The 20,372-nt window shown below is 39.8% G+C and overlaps 2 non-coding genes across 2 annotated transcripts; both read right to left on the reverse strand.

The window, feature by feature from the left end:
- Positions 1-2,030: 2,030 nt before the first annotated feature.
- Positions 2,031-2,134, reverse strand: LOC112738640 (small nucleolar RNA R71). The gene has a single exon (XR_003169588.1). It is a non-coding gene; the product is annotated as a small nucleolar RNA R71 (small nucleolar RNA).
- Positions 2,135-10,573: 8,439 nt separating this feature from the next.
- LOC112739978 (small nucleolar RNA R71) lies at positions 10,574-10,677 on the reverse strand. The gene has a single exon (XR_003170910.1). It is a non-coding gene; the product is annotated as a small nucleolar RNA R71 (small nucleolar RNA).
- Positions 10,678-20,372: the final 9,695 nt, after the last annotated feature.

Raw genomic sequence — 20,372 nt, forward strand, 5'->3', positions numbered from 1 at the left:
ATGAAACCCAATTGAATATCATGGTTTATGGGATTGGGCCTGAAGAATTGATGAGTCTGGAACTTCAATTTGTTGAGTCTTGTGTCATTACTTGTTTATCACTAAGTTTGCTCAATGAATGTTACAGAATTGGATCACAGCCTCATCAGGATCATGGACCATAAACCCAAAGCAAAAGGAAATCAAGGAAAGGCCTCAAAGCCCAAGAAACACAACAGAAGCTCAATTTAGAAAGTGTATAAATAGGATAGAATTTAAGTTAGTTGTAACTTTTTTTTTGGACACGGAGAACTTTGGATCATTTTCTTTTAGTTTTGTAATTGAATTCAGAGCTATGACTCACTAAACCCCTTTCATTGGGTTAGGGAGCTCTATTGTAATTCAATGAATCAATAATAGTTTTATCTTCTTCTTCAATCTTTTCTCTTGAATTTTGTTAGAAAGCTTCTCGATCTAATTCCATTGGGTAGTTGTCTTGGGAAAGAAACTACCCATAATTGGAATCCTTCGGAACCTTGGGAAAGGAATGGAGGATTCATGCTAGAGAAGCTTTCTCACAGTGAATTGGATTGGGGTTTGGATGGATATTGTGACATGTAATCCTACCAAATTGTGGTTCATGAAACTGTGTGGTATAATCAGTGATCGAGCATCATCTCTTCTTATGAACATTTAAACCAAGGGATTGGGAATTTGTTTGTTTTTAGAGAGAATTGGTGAGCCAAGGGATTGGGATCCAATCATATAAGATTGCCAAGCAAAATTCAATGAATGCATTGGTTGAGGAAGGGATAAAAGTTGTTTTGATTCGGAGATCTCAATATCTCCTAACACCCAATGAACTCCCCATTTCTGATTTACCACTTTCTCTTTACATTCTGCAATTAAATTCATGCAATCACCCCCATCCCTTTTAATTTCAGCAATTTAGCTTCTCGCTCTTTAATTCATGCAATTTTACATTCCGCAATTCTCATCTAAATCTTGATTTCGCTCAACTAGAACATACTTCTAATCCGAATTGCTCACTCAACCAATCCTTGTGGGATTCGACCTCACTCTATTGTGAGTTTTTACTTGACGATAACCGGTGCACTTGCCGGAAGGAATTTTGCCGATCGTGCAATTTCCTAAATCGTAGCATATCAAGTTTATGCACATCAAGTTTATGGCGCCGTTGCCGGGGATTGGTTTTCGATTGACAATTCTCAAATTGGAAGTTAACTAGATTGAGCATTTTTCTTGCTTTGTTAATTCAGTTCAAGTTACTTGTTGAATTTTAATTTCTGCACTCTGTTACATGTTTTCTTTCTTTATGCCTTTAAATTCAAGCAACTAACTCACTGACTCACTAACTATTTGAATTAATTCCTCAACTGCTCTAACCATACTCTTCCATTAACCAAGAGTATTTCACTTGTTTGTTGCCTGTGCTGTGTTCTTGTATGACAGGTAGGAGAGGAGAGACATCAACTCCTCATTATACCGAACCAGAGCGGACCCTTCATAAACTTAGAAGGGAAGCAAGAGGGAAGAGAGTACTGGGAGAAGAAGAATCTGAAGGAGAATCTGAGGACAATTTTGAGGAAGCTCTAGATCTCAACATGGATAGAGAAGTTCACAACCATGAGAGAGCTGATGGAAACAATGCCATTCCCGATAGGAGGGTTCTTGGTTCATACATAAACCCAACCTCTGGGAATTGTGGTAGCAGCATTCAGAAACCACCCATTCAGGCCAACAATTTTGAACTCAAACCACAGCTAATATCACTTGTGGAGGATCATTGTTCATTTGGTGGGGGTGCTAATGAAGATCCAAACCAACATCTCACAAAATTCCTGAGAATTTGCGACACTGTGAAGTCCAATGGAGTCCAGGAAGATACCTATAAACTGCTCTTGTTCCCATTTTCACTTAGGGACAAGGCAGCTAAGTGGCTGGAATCATTCCCAAGGGGGAGCCTAACAACCTGGGATGAGGTGGAAAGCAAGTTTCTGGCACGTTTCTACCCCCCACAAAAGGTCAATAGGCTTCGATCTGAGGTTCAGACTTTTAGACAACAAGATGGTGAAACTCTCTACGAGGCATGGGAGAGATTCAAGGATTTGACAAGGAAATGCCCACCAGACATGTTCCATGACTGGGTGCAATTGCATATTTTCTATGATGGACTTTCTTATGAATCAAGGAAGGTTGTAGACCATTCATCAGGAGGTTCATTGAACAGGAAAAAGACTGTGGAAGAAGCCATTGAAGTGATTGAGACAGTGGCTGAGAATGAGTACTACTATGCTTCAGAGAGACACAACACTAAGGGAGTCATGGAGCTGAACCATGTTGATACAATTTTAGCCCAAAACAAGGTGTTTGCCAAGCAACTAGCAGAGCTCACCAGGAAATTAGAAACAAAGCAAGTGGCTGCAATACACACACAAGATCAAGAGGAAGTAAGCACTGAAGGAGGTGATTGGGAAGAGGCAAATTATGTAGGAAATCAACAAAGGCAACCATATGATCCACATTCCAACACTTACAACCCAGGCTGGAAAAACCACCCAAACTTTGGGTGGGGAAACCAGCAAAACCAACATAACAAGTCCACATACCAAAACTCCAACCAAAGATCATACCAAGCCACACAAAACACTTACTCCCAACCATCATATCATGGCCAAAATAATCAACCTACCCAACCTAATCCGAACCAACAATTTCAAGATCAATTAAACAGGATAGAAGGAATGCTGGCAAACATGGGTCAGGACATAAGTGAGTTGAAAAGCTTTAGGGATGATGTGAGATCTACCTTAAGGAACCATGGTGAAAAACTCAAGAGGATGGAGTCTCAAGTAGGAGAGCTATCTCAACAGGCCCCCAAGTCAACTGCAGTGTTCCCTAGTGACACAGAGAAGAATCCTAAAGGGGAACAAAAGAGAGTGAGATGGGAAGAATGCAAGGCCATCACCATATTGAAGGAAGTCTCAGAAGAAGAAGGAATCAGACCCTCAGAACAGGAGCCAGAAATCTTGAAGGAAGGTGTGGAAGAAGCTAAGCAGGAAAGTGAAACTGAGCAAGCCAAGGAACTGCAAAAAGGCATGCTGGAAACATACCAACCAAAAGCACCATTTCCTCAGAGGTTAGGAGGAGGTGAAAAAGGGAAAACCTATTCAAGGTTTTTAGAGACATTTAAGTCTCTCCATATCAATATTCCCTTTCTTGAGATTCTCCAGCAGATGCCTACACATATCAAGTATTTAAAGGAATTGCTGAGCAAGAAAAGAGTTTTGAAGGGAGGACAAACTGTAATAATGAACAAAGAATGCAGTGCCCTCATCAAGAAGGACATAGTCTCTAAGAAAACAGACCCAGGAAGTTTTCATATCCCCTGCATCATAGGGGAAACAAAAATTGACAGAGGATTCTGTGATCTAGGAGCTAGCATAAATGTGATGCCTCTGACTCTTATGAAGAGGCTACAACTGAATGAGGTGAGATCCACTGATGTAATCATACAACTGGCTGACAAAACTCAGAAGCAAGCTGAAGGGGTAGTTGAAAATGTGCTGGTGAAAGTGGGAAATTATTTCTTCCCCACAGACTTTGTCATTTTGGACATGGAGGAAAGCTACCTACACCCTATCATTCTGGGAAGGCCATTTCTAGCCACTGCTAGAGCGCTCATAGATGTAGAACAAGGAGAGCTAATCTTGAGAATACATGATGAACAGCTCATTTTCAATGTTTTCAAACCTGCATCTGAGCCTGAACCAGAACCTGAAAAGCCTAAGGATGATAGTAGCCATCTGTGTTTGGAGGGAAGCAATCCAGCAGCTGAAACTCTAAAACAGTCCTTGGAAGGCAAACAAGAATTGCAAGAGTTAAAGCCACAAGAATCAATAGAAACAGATCAGAAGGATCCTCCTGGCATAAGGGTCAATGAAGAAATCCTCAAGAGAAAGGGAAGAATTGTAAAGAAATTGCCAAGAGGGTGGAGAAACAAGAAAATTCCCACTGAAGGTTTCTCTCCGGGAGATAAAGTGATATCAAGTCATTATCTGCCAATCCCACCTGGCCTCAAAACCATTCCTTCCCAACTCCCTCAAGTGTTCACAATCAGGAAAGTTCTTTCTATGGAACATTTGGAAATCATGAAGGAATCAAATGGGGACATTTTCATAGTGAGAGGAGAGGACATCAAGCACTACAATCCACCCTAACAAGGGGCAACCGTCAAGCTAATGACGTTAAAGAAGCGCTTGTTGGGAGGCAACCCAACCTGAGGTAATACTCCTTTGCTGTGTCTTTTATTTGTTTCAATAAAAAGGTGAAGTAGTTTCTGTGCATTGCAAAGAATTAAGTTTGGTGTTTCACACCAAACAATGAATTCGTGGATCAATAATTCAAAGGGGAATGTGTGACTCTAAGTTTGGTGTTCCACCACAAAGATCAACTGAACACAACAACCTTTGAATTATATGAAAGGAACAACCATTCTAAGCAATCACAGGAATGCTTAAAATCCTTAGCAGCAACTTCATTCCAAGGAGAATTCAAGGACTCAAAGAGCAGAGGAGTAAGTAGGAGACTAAGTTTGGTGTTCACACACCAACTTAAGACTCAGACACTTGCCCATACATAGTTGAGCTAACCACTCAAGTGCTTGAGAAGCAAGCAACTTCATCACTCTTTACAGGAAAGGAAACAAGGATCTGAGAAAGAACATGAAGCAACAACTAGGAGAAGAAGGAGAAATCAAATTGTTTCCTGGCAACAAAGAGAAAACAAGAAATTTCACAAGGTGGTGGTGTTCCTTGACCATTCTTTAAAAGGCAAACAAAAGCATGCTTGTTCTGGTTTAAACTGTAATTGTTGAATCTTTCTGGAATGTGAAGTTTTTAGTATGAGTGTCTGTTTACTGCTTTGAATAAAGTGAATGCCTAGATGTTTGGATATAACTTCACCTTCTTAAACAAATGCTTGCCATGCTTGTTCTGTTTCCAAATATAAAAGAAAAGTTTGAACAAAAGTAGCTTGGCTCAATTAGTGACAAATGAAGTAGAATTAAGTGGTGGTATGCATGCTTGATTGTTTAGTCAGATCACTGGAAATAGAGTGTAGAATTATCATTTTTTGTGTAGAAATTGAAAACTGTCTATGGATCTTGATGAATAAATGTCTTTGGCCATGAAAAAGAAAGAAAAAGAAGAAGAAAAAGCCACTGAAAAAGGGCAACCAAAAAGCAAAAAAATTGAGAAAATAAGCTAGGCACCAATGGTTTGAACTTCTGAGACAAATGCCTGTGGTGTTTATGTATTAAGGATATGCTTGGATGAATAGGTTCTGAGGAGTGTTTCAACACTTGGTAACTTGGGTTAACTAACCCGGGATTATCAACCAAAAGTCCATTATCAAGAGCAACCTAAATACAAAACATTTAGTCACACAAAGAGGTGCTGGGCACCAATGACTCAAGAAGAAATGTGAACTAAAATGCCTGGAGTGGATATGTGTAGTGCACTGATAAGAAAAAGAAAATGCCAAAGGCTTGTGCAACACATGACACTAAGCAAACAAGGAGCAAGGGAGCTCTAAGAAAAAGAAAAGAAAAACAAAGAAGAGAAAAGTGCCAAGGACATAAGAATAACAATAGGCCATAGCAGTGTTTGATGGATGCAATGAAAAAGTGATAATCTTACCTGATAAGAATGAAAAAGTGATGCTGCAACTTTCTGCATAAAACCCTTTTGATGAACTTCAAATGCTTGCTAATATAGCCAATGTAATTGCTTTCTGTTTCATACTTTCTTCTCAAATAACTCAGGACTTGCTTAGGGACAAGCAAGTATTAAGTTTGGTGTTGTGATGCCAAGGCATCTTAGGCTAGTTTCACTAGCATTTTTCTGTTAGTTTTAGTTGTTTTATGCATTTTCTTGAGCTTAAAGTAACCAAGAAAGGTTAAATGAATAACAAAGCAATGAACCATCCAAACAGTATGATTTTGATGCAAATTTCATGAGTTTTTAGTTATATTACTTGAATGCTATGAATGGAAGATTTCTCATGAAATTTTGCAAGACTTTGATGCAATTGTTTGGATGATTTCAGGAAAGAAGAGGCTAGGCAAGGAAGCAACAAAATCAATAAAGGAAGCTTGAATATCACATGTGGAGTTTAAGTTCCAGTTTAAGCTTAAACTGGAACTTAAACTACCAAGCCATATAATGCTGGAAATGGCGTTTAAGTTCCAGTTTAAGCCTAAACTGGAGCTTAAACGCCAGAATCATGAAGGTTAAGAAATGCTGGAACTGGCGTTTAACCTCCAGTTTAACCTTAAACTGGAAGTTAAACGCCAGAATGAGAATTTCACCAAGGGAGCATTTCCACGTTTAAGCTCCAGTTTAACCTTAAACTGGAGCTTAAACGTGTTCGACTATTTCTCTCCTCCAGGGTTGCTTTCTCATTTCCACGTTTAAGCTTCAGTTTAACCTTAAACTGAAGCTTAAACGTGTTAGACCCAATTGCTCCTCCAGGGTTGCTTTCTTCATTTCCACGTTTAAGCTTCAGTTTAACCTTAAACTGAAGCTTAAACGTGTTCGACATTTCACACTCCTGGGTTGCTTTCTTCCATTTCCACGTTTAAGTTTCAGTTTAACCTTAAACTAAAACTTAAACTTCAACTTAAACGCCACTTTTTGAAAGGATTTCTGGGCCAAATATATTGAAGTTTAAGTTAGCATTTGAGCACAAACATTAACTTAAACGTATTATGGTATGAAACCCAATTGAATATCATGGTTTATGGGATTGGGCCTGAAGAATTGATGAGTCTGGAACTTCAATTTGTTGAGTCTTGTGTCATTACTTGTTTATCACTAAGTTTTCTCAATGAATGTTACAGAATTGGATCACAGCCTCATCAGGATTATGGACCATAAACCCAAAGCAAAAGGAAATCAAGGAAAGGCCTCAAAGCCCAAGAAACACAATAGAAGCTCAATTTAGAAAGTGTATAAATAGGATAGAATTTAAGTTAGTTGTAACTTTTTTTTGGACACGGAGAACTTTGGATCATTTTCTTTTAGTTTTGTAATTGAATTCAGAGCTATGACTCACTAAACCCCTTTCATTGGGTTAGGGAGCTCTATTGTAATTCAATGAATCAATAATAGTTTTATCTCTTCTTCAATCTTTTCTCTTGAATTTTGTTAGAAAGCTTCTCAATCTAATTCCATTGGGTAGTTGTCTTGGGAAAGAAACTACCCATAATTGGAATCCTTCGGAACCTTGGGAAAGGAATGGAGGATTCATGCTAGAGAAGCTTTCTCACAGTGAATTGGATTGGGGTTTGGATGGATATTGTGACATGTAATCCTACCAAATTGTGGTTCATGAAACTGTGTGGTATAATCAGTGATCGAGCATCATCTCTTCTTATGAACATTTAAACCAAGGGATTGGGAATTTGTTTGTTTTTAGAGAGAATTGGTGAGCCAAGGGATTGGGATCCAATCATATAAGATTGCCAAGCAAAATTCAATGAATGCATTAGTTGAGGAAGGGATAAAAGTTGTTTTGATTCGGAGATCTCAATATCTCCTAACACCCAATGAACTCCCCATTTCTGATTTACCACTTTCTCTTTACATTTTGCAATTAAATTCATGCAATCACCCCCATCCCCTTTAATTTCAGCAATTTAGCTTCTCGCTCTTTAATTCATGCAATTTTACATTCCGCAATTCTCATCTAAATCTTGATTCCGCTCAACTAGAACATACTTCTAATCCGAATTGCTCACTCAACCAATCCTTGTGGGATTCGACCTCACTCTATTGTGAGTTTTTACTTGACGATAACCGGTGCACTTGCCGGAAGGAATTTTGCCGATCGTGCAATTTCCTAAATCGTAGCATATCAAGTTTATGCACATCATTGGCCTAAGGATGCAACACACCACGTTAACTCCCACGTTAACTTGGTTAACGTGGGAGCTAACGTAAGAAGTGAGAGTTGTCGCCAACGTTAGTGACACTCAACATTGTCACTAACGTTGGAAGCAACCACACAACCCCCCAAGGAGCCACGTTAACTTCCACGTTAACTTAGTTAACGTGGAAGCTAACAATAAGGAATGAATGATGAGCCAACGTTAGTGACACTCAACATTGTCACTAACGTTGGGATGGCTAAGAATGGCCACGTTAGAAGCCACGTTAACCTAGTTAACGTGGACTCTAACGTGAGATCTAGGGGCACATTGGAACGTTAGTGACAATGTTGAGTGTCACTAACGTTCTCGAAGGTTGGCAAGGCCATGTTAGAAGCCATGTTAACCTAGTTAACGTGGAGCTTTAACGTGAAGCAAAAAGGGGCACACTGGAATGTTAGTGACAATGTTGAGTGTCACTAACGTTCTCGAAGTTTGGCAAGGCCATGTTAGAAGCCACGTTAACATAGTTAACGTGGGCTCTAACGTGAGGCAAAGGGGTACATTGGAACGTTAGTGAAAATGTTAAGTGTCACTAACGTTCTCGAACTTATACTTTCACTAAATGTTAACACCCCTAACGCCCTGAGCTGAAGTCTTTGCCCACTTAGCACTTTCTCTCTGCAAGTAAAGCCAAGCCCAAATGAAGAAAAGAACTGCTTCAAACTCAAGATCCAAAGGCCCAACACTTGAAGAGTAAACTAGAAGCTGAGAAGAGTAGTATATATAGGAGTAGCTTTGAATTGTAAAAGGAGTTCTAGAGGCTGGAAAAAGAGAACTACTCTCTGTATTTTACTTTTTCTGCATTTTCTAGTTTTATGATGTATTCTCCATCTTTGTTTTCATTTTCTAGAGCTATGAACAACTAAACCCCTTTCATTGGGTTAGGGAGCTCTATTGTAATTTGATGGATCAATACTAATTTTCATTATTCTTCTTCTATCTTTTCTCTTGATTTTACTTGAAAGCTTTCGATCTTCATCCAATTGAGTAGTTATCTTGGAAGAGAAGCTATTCAAACTTGGATCTCTTTTGAACCTTGAAAGAGGAATGAAGAGATCAAGCTAGAAATGCTTTCTCATGCTGGACCAAATTGGGTTTGGATGGGTATGTGACTATAACCCTCTCAATACTTGATTTGGGAAATGCATGTGGTATAATCAGTGACCATACTTCATCTCTTCTCATGAGCAATTGATCAAGGAATTGGCTATTGATCAAGATTTGAGAGATTGAATTACAAGAAATTGTAATTCAATCACTTAAGATTGCCAAGGAGATCAATGAGTGCATTGATTGAGGAAGAGATTAAAATGAACTTGATCCGGAGAATTGCATCATCTCCTAAGCCCAATGAACTCCCCATCTCTGATCTTACCCATTCTCTTTAATTTCTGCCATTTACTTTTATGAGCAAATCCCCCATTCCCATTTACAATTCTGCAATTTACTTTCAGTCATTTGCTTCTAGTCCTTTAATTCTAGCATTTACTTTTCTGTTATTTACATTCCCGCCATTTTATTTTCTGCAACTCTTAACCCAAATTCTGGATTCGCTCAACTAGAACATTCTTCTAATTAAAGTTGCTTGATCAATCAATCCCTGTGGGATTCGACCTCACTCTATTGAGTTTTTACTTGATGACAAATTTGGTACACTTGCCGAAGGGAGATTTATTGTGAGACAAGTTTTCTGTGCATCAAGTTTATGGCGCCGTTGCCGGGGATTGATTGTCCATCAATAATGATTAAATTGGAAGATCACTAGATTGAGCATTTTTATTTTGTGAATTTCATTTTCTGTTTGAGTGATTTACGTTTTGTTTTAGTTAAACTTCTTCCCTTCCCCCTCTACTCTTTTGTTCTTCTTTGTTATTTTCAATTCTGTTTGCTAACCCACTAACTGTTTGATATATTGCATCACCCACAACTAACAGTAATTCTGACACAAATACTTTCTGCACCTATCTTTTCTTGCTTGCACTTGATGGTTGTATGACAGGAAGAAGAAGCGGGGCTTCAACTTCCTTCGATTCTGAACCTGAGAGGACCTTCCTTAGATTAAGGAGGGAGGCAAGAGGAAAGAAAGTGGTTGGTGCTGAGGAAGAAGAGGAATTCTTTGAAACAAACATGGAAGACAACATGGAAAACCATCATGAAGAAGAAGATCACAACCTTGGGGGAGGAGGTAGAGCAAATCATGCTGGGGAGGATAGAAGAGTTTTGGGCTCTTACATCAATCCAAACCCAGGCAATTGTAGACGTAGCATCCAAAAGCCAACAATCCATGCCAACAACTTCGAACTTAAACCACAGCTCATCACCCTTGTTCAGAACAACTGTTCGTTTGGAGGAAGTGTTCAAGAAGACCCCAATCAACATTTAACCACCTTCCTGAGAATATGTGACACAGTGAAGTCTAATGGTGTTCATCCTGACGCCTATAGGCTGCTCTTATTTCCATTCTCACTTAGGGACAAGGCAGCCAAATGGCTGGAATCTTTCCCAAGGGAAAGCTTGACAACTTGGGAAGACGTGGTGAACAAATTCTTAGCAAGATTTTACCCTCCTCAACGAATCAATAGGCTAAGAGCTAAGGTCCAAACTTTCAGGCAACAAGATGGTGAGACTCTATATGAAGCATGGGAGAGGTTCAAGGACTTAACAAGGAGGTGTCCACCTGACATGTTCAACGAATGGGTGCAACTGCATATTTTCTATGAAGGGCTCTCTTATGAGTCAAAGAAGGCCGTAGACCATTCATCTGGAGGATCTTTGAACAAGAAGAAGACCATTGAGGAAGCCATAGATGTTATTGAAACAGTAGCAGAGAACGACTACTTCTATGCTTCCGAAAGAGGGAACACAAGAGGAGTAATGGAGCTAAACAATGTAGATGCTCTGTTGGCCCAAAACAAGCTCATTACCCAGCAGCTAGCTGACCTCACCAAGAAGATAGAGATGAACCAAGTAGCAGCAATCTCCACTTCATCAACAATCCAAGAAGGAGTGAATGAAGAAGCAGAGGGGAGTCAGGAGCAAGCCAACTACATTGGGAGTTCACCAAGGAAAAACTATGATCCATACTCCAAGACCTACAACCCTGGATGGAGAAACCACCCAAACTTTGGGCGGGGAGGTGAGCAAGATCAAAACCAAGACCAGAGACGTTACAACTCCAACAACAATGCAGCTCACCAGCAATTCACACAGAGGACGTCTCAACACCCCCATAACAACACTTCTTCATATGCTTATCAAAACCAAAATAACACATCTGCTCCGAATCACCCATCAATTGATGACAAGATCTCTAAGATTGAAGCCCTACTTGAAGGAATATGCCAAGAGATTCAAGAAAATAAGGTGTTCAAAGAGGAAGTGCGAGCCAATATTAAGAACCAGGGAGAGACCATTAGGAAGCTGGAATTCCAGGTGGGATATTTAGCTGAGAAGATTTCCAAACCCACCGATAGCTTCCCAAGTGACACGGAGAAAAACCCCAAGGGAGAAGCAAAGAAATTAAGATGGGAAGATTACAAAATGGTCACTACGAGTGATCAAGAAACCGAAGACAAGCAAGGCAAACTTTGCAAACAACCTGAAGACAACTCAACAAAGGAGGAGGATAGAAATCACCAAGGACTAGAAATTTCACAACAAGAGTTGCTGAAGCTCTATGCTCCCTTCCCTCAACTGCTCAATGGTGCTGTGGGAAAGAGAATATACTCAAGGTTCCTAGACTTGTTTGCATCTCTGCATGTAAACATACCATTCATCAAGGCAATTCAATAAATGCCTGCATTCATCAAGTATATGAAGGAACTTCTTCCCAGGAAAAGCTCACTCAAAGGAGGCCAGACTATAGTGATGAACAAGGAATGTAGTGCCCTTATTCAACCTGAGCTGCCTACAAAAAGAAGAGACCCAGGGAGTTTTCACATCCCGTGTGCCATAGGTGAAACTATGTTCGATAGAGCACTATGTGATTTGGGGGCCAGCATCAACTTACTGCCTTTATCCCTGGTGAAGAGGCTGCAGATTAATGAGATAATGCCCACAGATGTAATCATCAGACTGGCTGACAAAACTCAAAAGTAAGCAATAGGAGTGGTGGAAAATGTGTTGCTAAAGGTTGGGAAATACTTTCTCCCAACAGACTTTGTCATTCTGGACATGGAAGAGAGTCACACTCACCCAATCATATTGGGAAGACCATTCCTAGCTATGGCCAGAGCACTTATCGATGTAGAGAAAGGGGAGCTAATATTGAGAATCCATGATGAACGACTCAGCTTCAATGTCTTCAAACTCTCACAAGAAACAGATCAAGAGGACAAGGAACTAAGCACAAACGATAAAGAGACACTGAAGGAGGAGACAAGCACTGAAATACAGCAAGTTCATTCTGAAACCCCCTCAATTGATAAACAAGGAAAACAGCAATTGCCACAGCTCAAGGAAAAGTTGGAGGAACCTAAACCTCTAGAGGCATGTGAAGACAACATCACAACTACTTGGAAAAAAAAGGTCACCAAGGGGAAAGCAACCTCAAAAGAAACAAAGAAAAAGGTACCAAGGAAATGGAGGAACAAGAAGATCCCTACGGAAGACTTCTCTCCAGGGGATAGAGTTGTCTCAGCTTACTTCCCAGATATTCCCCCTAATCTCCCTACTGTACCATCTCAATTACCTAAGGTCTTCACTATCAACAGAGTTCTTTCCTTGGAACATGTGGAGATCATTGATCCAACCAATGGATACAAGTCCACAGCAAGATGGGAGGATTTTAAGCACTACCAACCACCCTGATGAAGGAAAAACGTCAAGCTAGTGACGCTAAAGAAGTGCTTCATGGGAGGCAAACCATGTTTTATATGTTTTTAAAATAATGAATAAATCGATGTTTATGAATTTCAACCTAAACTTGACAAACACTTGGTGAAATCTTTATCATGCAGTCTATAGTGAAGAACAAGTTTGGTGTTCAAAGCAGAACTCTTGGAGCTTTGAACAAAACTTTTCATCATAATGCTTCAAACTAAGTTTGGTGTCACCCCATGATGCCACCAAAATGCATGAGGATACACCAGTAGTTGGCTAAGTTGAAATTCATAAATATACAAACTCTCTTTCTTCCCTTGTATTCTAGCCGTAGAGTTTGAATTTTTTTTATGATATTAATTTCCTTATTTTAAATCTTTATAGGAAAGGAAAAGAAGCATGAAAAGGGATTGATTGGACAATTAAATGGGGGAGATTTCGCCACTTAATGAAGAGCACTACACACATGTCCCAAGAGGGAACGCATGGGGAAACACTGCCATGCAACATTGGAGAAAGAAGATCCTTGAAGATCGAACCAATCACTCTCATTAAGTGATGATCCTTGTCTTTCCTTCATACACAACCCCAACCGTCCATCAAGTAACAATCCTTGCAATCCACACCTTTCATCCACTCATGACCCCCTATATAAGTGAACCTTAGTGCATGATCATTCCTCAGACTCAAATTTCCACTCTCCACACTTCATACTTTCGGCCCTCTCAAACCCCTTCATCACACTCTGTCCTAGCCAACCTATTCCTCATCTCTCCGTATCCTCTAACCTCCACTTCAAAACAGCAACTCAATTCATGGCATCATCAAGCTCAAAGAGGCAAAAGAGGAAGGAACCCATGGAGAGTGTTCCTTTCGATGAGAAGAAATTCAAAACTGCCTTTCATGAACGTGAATTTGAACGGATAAGGGTGACAAAGATATTACCAGAGTTAATCTTCCAAATCAATGCAGATGAGTCACCACAAATTCTGGAGAAAATCGAACAGAGGGGGTGGCAATTGCTCACAAGTCCAGAGGGGAAGATCAATGGAAACCTCATCAAAGAATTTTATGCGAATGTAGTAAGAGAGGATAAAACCAAGGCCCCAACCTTCAAAAGTTACGTAAGAGGAAAAGAGGTGGACTTCAGCCCAAATGCCATAACAAGAGTTCTTCACCTGAAATCACCTCGTTTTGATGAGGAAAGTTATCAAGCAAGGATAAGTAGAAGCCCTGATAATAATGAGCTCTCAGAGATAGTAGCAGACATCTGTGTTATAGCAGCTGACTGGGAGAGGTACACAGATAGGAGACCCAAGTTCATCAAGAGAGGAGACCTGAGCCCTGAAGCCAAGGGGTGGTTTGAACTTGTGAGGAGGTCCATTCTACCAGCTGCAAATAATTCAGAGGTAAACATCGATCGAGCTACTATGGTGCATTGCTTAATACAAGGTGGGGAAATCAACGTGAATGAGCTCATCGCCGAGGGGATTCAAGATTCGGCTGAGAAGGTTGATTCAGGTGCCAGGCTTTGGTACCCCAGCACCATTCTCCGCTTATGCAACAAGGCCAAGGTAGTATTTGAGGACAGCAACCCAGACTGGGTGAACCCAGGGAGGCCAGTTACACTCGAACGATTGGTTTATACTACACCTGCTCAGCAACAAAGAAGGCCACAAATAGGGAAACCAAAAGCAAAAGAAAAAGTTCACCAAGAGGAACATCATCAGGAAGAATACCAGCAAGAAGAGCATCATGACCTAGACAACTTGAATATGACTTACCTTCTAAGAGCCATTGAAGATTTGGGACAGAGGCATATGGAAGGACAAGAGCAAATATTGAACCTTCAAACCAACTGGCTGAGCCAACAGGAAGCATGGCAAAAACAACAAATGGAGCAGCAGCAGGAACACTACTCCAGGCTCACTCAAGCCATCAAACAAGTGAACGAGAGGCAAGAGCTCCAAGAGAAGCACTTGCAAGAACTCAACCAGCGGCAGATAGCCCAAATGAAAACTTTCAATGAGTTCAGTGTACTCAATGAAGGAAGGCAACTACATAGGGAAGAGTTCTATGTGAACACTCAAGCCAAGTTAAACTACATGACTAGTAACATGCATCAGCTGCACTATGCCATCCCTACATATGATGAGGTCCAAAAAGATTTTGTAGAACAAGAAGAGAGGAAGGTAAAACAGCAAAATGAGACACTCAAGAAGAAGATGGAAGATGGTGGTTCCTGGAAGAAGCTGCTTGGAAAAGGCAAAGGAAGTGGGAGCACAAGCACTCAAGAGAGACACAATGAGGACAAGCAAGGAGGGGAGCATGGGCATCCACATGAATGAAAGGTGGTGGAGTTCCTTTTAGTCCATTGTTTTCTATGCTTTAAATAAGGAAGATCTTGTATGAAATAGAACCTGCTTCCATGTTATGTTTAAACTTTTTAAATTCTGTCTTTTAAGTTTTCTTTCTGAATAGGTCCATGATTTCTGGTTTAAATGTCACTGCATCTTTCCCTTATTTACTTGTAAGCTTGTCCATTTTGAATTAAATGAAGAGAGAATGATTGTTTTTAAAAGACCAGAGTGGAGTTCATATTGTGGAAGTGCATTCATGAATCTTTGGGGTAGTCATAAGTTAGCTAAGTTGGTTCAACCACAAGGTTAGGAGGACAACTATCTATCCTGAATACTTGACTTTGAATATACCCATGAGACTGAGTATATGACAAGATCCTAATAAGAGAAAAGGGAAAGAATAATGGAAGTGAAAAACAAGAGAAAAAGAGTAAGCAATAAGGCTAGGCACCAATGGTTTGGACCTTGAGACAAGTGTCTGTGGTGCTCCTGTGTGAGGGATCTACTTGGATGAATAAGCTCTCAGGGGTGCTTTATCACTTGGTAACTTAGGTTAACTAACCCGGGATTATCAGCTGAAAATCCACTATCAAGAGTAACCCTCACTACAGAGCATTTAGTAACCCAAAGAGGTGCTGGACACCAAGGTCTCAAGAAAAGAAAATAAACAAACTATATGCCTGTGGTGTGTATGTATGGGGGAGAGACTTGAGGGAGTAAGTCCTTAGGGGTGCTTCAACACCTAGCACCTTGAACCAACTGGTTCAGGAGTGTTGGCTGAAAACTTATCTTAAAGAGTTGCCCCCTTACAGAGCACTTAGCCTAAATAACACAAATAACCCTTGAAATAACAATAAAAGGATCAATGAATAAAAGTCTCATGGGATATAAACAAAGTAAGTGTTTAGGGACATGATAAAGGTCTGAAAGCCAGTAATGGAATGAACCTAAGTTGCTATGCATGAAACCACCATAAAATCAGTAACATGACTTCCACAAGAATGACTCATTCCTCTGGATATTCCATTCATCATTCTCTTGTTCCAGTACTTGCTTAGGGACATGCAAGCTTTAAGTTTGGTGTTGTGATGCCAGGGCATCTTGGCCAGTTTCACTGACCTTTTCTTTACTGTTTTTAGGTTAGTTTCATGCATTTCCTTAGGAAATAAGCTAGTTTTGGGTAGATATTCACTTAAACCTTGACTCAAGCATACATTGTGCATTTTACATTATTTCATGAGGATTTTGCATAAGTTTAGTGACAAATTGTATGTTGCATTACCCATGACTTGGACTAGAACTTTGATGCACTCTATTGCTTGATTTCAGGACCAAAGGAAGCAAGGAAAGGGAGGAAACTTGCAAGGTTAATGAGAAAAGTGATTGCCAATGACACTCTCATAGCCATCATTGCCCACGTTAAGAGTCACGTTAACTAAGTTAACGTGAACTCTAACGTGGAAAACGGAAGTTGAGCCAACGTTAGTGACACTTAACATTGTCACTAACGTTGGCAAACACTCATGAATGGCCACGTTAGAGCCCACGTTAACCTAGTTAACGTGGCCTCTAACGTTAAAGGGGGAAGAGAAGCTAACGTTAGTGACATTCAACATTGTCACTAACGTTGGCCTAAGGATGCAACACACCACGTTAACTCCCACGTTAACTTGGTTAACGTGGGAGCTAACGTAAGAAGTGAGAGTTGTCGCCAACGTTAGTGACACTCAACATTGTCACTAACGTTGGAAGCAACCACACAACCCCCCAAGGAGCCACGTTAACTTCCACGTTAACTTAGTTAACGTGGAAGCTAACAATAAGGAATGAATGATGAGCCAACGTTAGTGACACTCAACATTGTCACTAACGTTGGGATGGCTAAGAATGGCCACGTTAGAAGCCACGTTAACCTAGTTAACGTGGACTCTAACGTGAGATCTAGGGGCACATTGGAACGTTAGTGACAATGTTGAGTGTCACTAACGTTCTCGAAGGTTGGCAAGGCCACGTTAGAAGCCACGTTAACCTAGTTAACGTGGAGCTTTAACGTGAAGCAAAAAGGGGCACACTGGAACGTTAGTGACAATGTTGAGTGTCACTAACGTTCTCGAAGTTTGGCAAGGCCACGTTAGAAGCCACGTTAACATAGTTAACGTGGGCTCTAACGTGAGGCAAAGGGGTACATTGGAACGTTAGTGAAAATGTTAAGTGTCACTAACGTTCTTGAACTTATACTTTAACTAAATGTTAACACCCCTAACGCCCTGAGCTGAAGCCTCTGCCCACTTAGCACTTTCTCTCTGCAAGTAAAACCAAGCCCAAATGAAGAAAAGAACTGCTTCAAACTCAAGATCCAAAGGCCCAAGACTTGAAGAGTAAACTAGAAGCTGAGAAGAGTAGTATATATAGGAGTAGCTTTGAATTGTAAAAGGAGTTCTAGAGGCTAGAAAAAGAGAACTACTCTCTGTATTTTACTTTCTCTGTATTTTCTAGTTTTATGATGTATTCTCCATCTTTGTTTTCATTTTCTAGAGCTATGAACAACTAAACCCCTTTCATTGGGTTAGGGAGCTCTGTTGTAATTTGATGGATCAATACTAATTTTCGTTATTCTTCTTCTATCTTTTTTCATGATTTTACTTGAAAGCTTTCGATCTTCATCCAATTGAGTAGTTATCTTGGAAGAGAAGCTATTCAAACTTGGATCTCTTTTGAACCTTGAAAGAGGAATGAAGAGATCAAGCTAGAAATGCTTTCTCATGCTGGACCAAATTGGGTTTGGATGGGTATGTGACTATAACCCTCTCAATACTTGATTTGGGAAATGCATGTGGTATAATCAGTGACCATACTTCATCTCTTCTCATGAACAATTGACCAAGAAATTGGCTATTGATCAAGATTTGAGAGATTGAATTGCAAGAAATTGTAATTCAATCACTTAAGATTGCCAAGGAGATCAATGAGTGCATTGATTGAGGAAGAGATAAAAATGAACTTGATCCGGAGAATTGCAACATCTCCTAAGCCCAATGAACTCCCCATCTCTGATCTTACCCATTCTCTTTAATTTCTGCCATTTACTTTTATGAGCAAATCCCCCATTCCCATTTACAATTCTACAATTTACTTTCAGTCATTTGTTTCCAGTCCTTTAATTCTAGCATTTACTTTTCTGTTATTTACATTTCCGCCATTTTATTTTCTACAACTCTCAACCCAAATTCTGGATTCGCTCAACTAGAACATTCTTCTAATTAAAGTTGCTTGATCAATCAATCCCTGTGGGATTCGACATCACTCTATTGTGAGTTTTTACTTGACGACAAATTCGGTACACTTGCCGAAGGGAGATTTGTTGTGAGACAAGTTTTCTGTGCACCAGTCACATCAAACCCGGTTTCACCCGGCCTATGCACACCCCTACTAAGAACCCTGAATTCTAGAGAAAAGAGAGAACTTTTCTCTCTAGAAAACTTCCCTAAAACATTTTCCTAAGCTACCCTAATTGCTCCTCCTCTTCATCCTTCCTAAATTTAGTTTCAAATACTTCAAAAATGAATTGCATTAGGCTTGAGAAGGCTTAAAATTGCGACCCACGTGTTCACGAAGTGAAATCACGTGCCTTCAGTCATGCGTACGCATGACTATTAAATTCCCTAAACTTCATTTCTTCATGAATTTTCTACTGTTGCATACTTTTCCTTCACTTCTTCAATCTATCCTTGCCTTGTAATTCTGAAATCACGCAACAAACACATTGATAAACCCATATTTTATGATATATTTTGTGCTTAATTTGAGTGATTTATCCAATCCTTCACCCACTTATTCATATTAATTGCACGGTTTTACTTCTCCTTCCTTATTATGTGATGTATGTTAAAAAACATGTTTCATATGCTTAAAAATTAATTATTTTAATTACCCTTATTATCATTTGATGCCGTGATTAGTGTGTTGAGTAGTTTCAGATCTTCTAAGGCAGGAATGACTCAAAGGATGGAAAGGAAACATACAAAAAATGGAAGGAAAGCACAAAACGGAGTTTTGGAGAAACTGGCATCCACGCGATTGCATGGGCGATGTAGACGCATGCCAAGCGCGAATCAACAGCGATGCGGCCGCATGACTGACGCGACCGCACGCCTTAAGCAAAACGCATATGACGCAGCCGCATGACTGACGCAACCGCGTGACAAGAAAACCTCCGAATGACGCGACCGCGTGACCCACGCGGACGCGTGATAGAGGCCACGCACCAGAAATTGCAGAAAACGCTTCCAGCAATTTCTGAAGCCCTTTTTGGCCCAAATCCAAGTCCAGAAGGCATAGATTAGAGATTATAAAGTGTGGGAATGCATCCATTCAAAGAGAGCTCGCCAATTTAGTTACTTCCCATGATTTAGATTTAGTTTTGAGAGAGGTTCTCTCATCTCTCTCTTAGGATTTAGGACTTCTCTTAGTTTTAGGAGTGACTCTCGATCCCAGGTTTAATGTTCCTTTACTTTAAGCTTCCCTTTCACTTTTATTCATTCCATTACTTTAGTTGATTATTCACTTTTGCCATTTAAATTATGAATTCTTCTATGTTCCATATTGTTTGAATTAATGTTATTTGAGGTATTTCAGTTTATTATTGCTTTCTTTTAATTATGTCACCATTGCTTTCAATCTGAAGTCATTTTTATTCCAGTAAATTTACTTTTTCCCCTTTTGGTCTTGGTTAAGAAATCAGTAACTCAGGAGTTATCTTAGCTCAATATAATTGATAACTGTTATCTTTGCTAATTGAATTGAACTTCAATAATCCCAACCTTTTCTTAGGAAATAAATAGGATTCGAGGATCAAACTAATTAGTCCCTTGACTTTCCTTTGCTTTAGTAAAGGTCAACTAAGTGGAATTAAGATTCAACTTTCATTATTATTGATAAGGATAACGACGTCTGGACTTCCAATTTCTCATACCTTGCCAAAAGTTTGCTTTACAGTATTTATTTATTTTAATTGCCGTTTAAATTATTTGTCATACTTATTCCTCACTCTCAACCCCGATTTACAACCTGTATAGCCAATAATAAGAACATACTTCCCTGCAGTTCCTTGAGAAGACGACCCGAGGTTTGAATACTTCGGTTATCAATTTTTAAGGGGTTTGTTACTTGTGACAACCAAAACGTTTGTACGAAGTGAT

Source organism: Arachis hypogaea, chromosome 13 (genome assembly GCF_003086295.3).
Source record: "Arachis hypogaea cultivar Tifrunner chromosome 13, arahy.Tifrunner.gnm2.J5K5, whole genome shotgun sequence".
Taxonomy (NCBI): Eukaryota; Viridiplantae; Streptophyta; class Magnoliopsida; order Fabales; family Fabaceae; genus Arachis; species Arachis hypogaea.